This window comes from Erythrolamprus reginae, chromosome 7, assembly GCF_031021105.1.
Source record: "Erythrolamprus reginae isolate rEryReg1 chromosome 7, rEryReg1.hap1, whole genome shotgun sequence".
Classification (NCBI taxonomy): domain Eukaryota; kingdom Metazoa; phylum Chordata; class Lepidosauria; order Squamata; family Dipsadidae; genus Erythrolamprus; species Erythrolamprus reginae.
In genome coordinates, this window is record NC_091956.1 from 8,447,653 (window position 1) to 8,451,299 (window position 3,647).

Genomic DNA, 3,647 nt, shown 5'->3' on the forward strand with positions numbered 1-3,647 from the left:
CTCGTGGTGCCGCTGCGGCGTCCTTTTTCGTAAAAATATTTTTATTTTATTTTTACATGAAAGGACGCCGCAGAGGTGCCGCAAGCAAAGTGAGGTCCTTTCACATAAAAATTATATATATATATATATATATAATATATTTACGTGAAAGGACCTCCCTTTGCTTGCGGTGCCGCTGCAGCGTCCTTTCATGTAAAAATAAAAATAAATAAAAATAAAAAATCCGTAAAAATAAAAAACGATGGGATTCCGGGGGTGGAGCCTTGATGCCATGGACCATTCAGAGTTCGGGTTCGGGTTCGGCCGAACTTTGCGTGAAGTTCGTCCGAACTCGCCGAACCCGAACACTGTTGGGTTCGCCCATCACTACTCAAAACTAAAAGAAAGAGAAAAAACAGACACAGAAATGAAGACACTAGAGAAGATTATTTCGCCATAACCAAGCATATGAAGACTGGTATAAAGTACTTATAAAATGGCGCACACAGGATGCACACATAAGGGATTTTCTCCGCCCTTTTTACCTGTTCTAATTAGACTGATTAAATCATGCAAAAGTAACATTGGAAAATTAACATTCAAGCATCACTCCTTTTTAGAAACTTCCTCTTCATCCTCCATCCTTTTTCTCTTTCTTTCTGCTTCAGACCAACCACGTCTGCTGGAAGTTTGTTCCAAGCATCTACTACTCTTTCAGTAAAATAATATTTTCTCACCTTGCTTCTGATCTTTCCCCCAACTAACTTCAGATTGTGTCCCCTTGTTCTTGTGTTCACTTTCCTATTAAAAACACTTCCCTCCTGAACCTTATTTAACCCTTTGACGTATTTAAATGTTTCAATCATGTCCACCCTTTTCCTTCTGTCCTCCAGGCTATACAGATGGAGTTCATTAAGTCTTTCCTGATAAGTTTGATGCTTAAGACCTTCCATCATTTTTGTAGCCCGTCTTTGGACCAGTTCAATTTTGTCAATCTCTTTTTGTAGGTGAGGTCTCCAGAACTGAACACAGTATTCCAAATGTGGTCTCACCAATGCTCTATACAGCGGTATCACAATCTCCTTCCTGCTTGTTATACCACTTATGTAAAATTCCCCTTCTTATTTCTCTAACCCTTGTATTCTTAATTTTCCTTATATTCTCCACTGCATCAGGGTATGGAATCCCAGCGACCGGGTCCCGTCAACTAAACAATGTCATTTGGCAGGACCCAGGGGAAGAGCCTTCTCTGTGGTGACCCTGACCCTCTGGAAACAGCTCCCCCCCCCCGGAGATTAGGATTGCCCCCACCCTCCTTGCCTTTCGCAAACTTCTTAAAATTCACCTCTGCCATCAGGCATAGGAGAATTGAGACATTTCCCCCTGGTTTATATAGTTTTATGTATAGTATGCTTGCGTTGAATGGTTTTTAGATACTTTTTAAATATTAGATTTGTTTATTATATACTGTTTTATTATTGTTGTGAGCCGCCCCGAGTCTATGGAGAGGGGCGGCATACAAATCTAATAAATAGATAGATAGATAGATAGATAGATAGATAGATAGATAGATAGATAGATAGATAGATAAAATATTCTTCATCTCTTGTATGTCTATTTGCAATTCACTTTGCCACCATCTAGAACCAACTGTTGTAAGTCAATGTTGATATGTGTAATAGTTTCTTCCCGAGTCCCACAGTGGCATTGTGGGTCTCAGCCATTCCTGGACTCAAATAAATTATTTGAGCTTTGTCCCCTCGCAATGGGACCGAAATAAGAACATATTCATTAACATGAAGCTTTTGTTTTAACCCCAGCTTCTTTTAATTCTGTTTATTTGTAATCCACCGCTGCGATAAATTGCAAAACAAAGACGCTATCTATTAAGGTCCCAGCAGGATCGGAGAGGGGGGGGAAAAGTGGAGGCTTACACAGCAATCAAAGTTCAGCCAGCAGCCAACTTCGGTGCGGTCAAAGTAATTTATAATCCAGCTCTTGGAAGCAGCTTCTTATATCATGAAACCTAGCAGGAATATTCTGGGCTTGATCATAATGGATTATTTATTCTAAATATACTCTGAGTAATTGTATAGCTCATGTTCAGCAGGGCAGGATTACAAATTTCATTAGACTTTTCGGAGATTGCAAGCCTTCAGACAATTGCGGTAAGTCCATCTAAGAGGAATAACTGTTTCTCCTCAATATGGGGGAAAGCGAGAGGTCAGTAATATTGCTTTCTCTAAGATTCAATTTCATTTACTGGGGGTGGAGGGGAGATGAGGAGAAGAAATCCTTCTTTATCTTGTTTTTAGTGGGAGAGATCAGGTGTGACAGGAAGATTACACCCTCCTAAGCAACCCACTTACGGGAGGCTGGCTTGCGGCTTCCTTCGGGCTATGCTGTTGTCAGTAGTGGGTTTTAAAACCCTCTACTACTGGTTCGTGTGCACGCTCGCATGTCCGTACGATGATTCTGCGCATGATGATTCTGCGAACACGCGAGCATGCACATGAACCAGTAGTAAGAGTGAGAAAGAAAGCAAGGGGGAGGGAGAAAGAGAGAGCAAGAGACAGAGAGAAAGAGAGAGAGAGTAAGAGAAAGAGGGAAAGAATGAGAGAGAGAGAGAGAGAGCAATGGGGAGAGAGAGCAAGAAACAGAGAGAGAAAGAAAGAAAGAGAAAGAGGGAAAGAATGAGAGAGAGAGAGAAAGAAAGAGAAAGAGGGAAAGAATGAGAGAGAGAGAGAGAGAGAAAGCAATGGGGAGAGAGAGCAAGAAACAGAGAGAGAGAGAGAGAGAGAGAGAAAGAGAGAACGTTTTTTAAAAAAATTGGCTATTTTTTTTTAAGCCCCCCTCCTTCTCCCCCACTCAATGGTGTCCCTCTTTCCCAATCTTAAAATCTGGTCACTTTAAGATAGATAGATAGATAGATAGATAGATAGATAGATAGATAGATAGATAGATAGATAGATAGATAGATAGAGTAGATTCTACTGATTCCCTGTCCCCAATTATGAAGTCAGGGCAGTCTCCCCCTTCTCTTCTGCCTGGCGAGTGCATCAGGGTGTGGAATTCGGCACAATCAATTCAATGATTTAGCTTTACTAGATAAATAGTCAAAGCAATGGAAACTGCTGTTTAATGTTCCCAAATGTAAAATCATGCACTTGGGCAAAAGGAATCCTCAATCTGAGTTCTGAGTTAGCAAAAACTTCAGAAGAGAAGGATTTAGGGGTAGTGATTTCTGACCGTCATAAAATGGGTGAGTAGGGAAAGCGAATATAATGCTTGGCTGCATAGCTAGAGGTATAACAAGCAGGAAGAGGGAGATTGTGATCCCGCTGTATAGAGCGCTGGTGAGACCACATTTGGAATACTGTGTTTAGTTCTGGAGACCTCACCTACAAAAAGATATTGACAAAATTGAACGGGTCCAAAGACAGGCTACAAGAATGGTGGAAGGTCTTAAGCATAAAACGTATCAGGAAAGACTTCATGAACTCAATCTGTATAGTCTGGAGGACAGAAGGGAAAAGGGGGGGACATGATCGAAACATTTAAATACGTTAAAGGGTTAAATAAGGTTCAGGAGGGAAGTGTTTTTAATAGGAAAGTGAACACAAGGGGGCACAATCTGAGGTTAGTTGGGGGAAAGATCAGAAGCAACG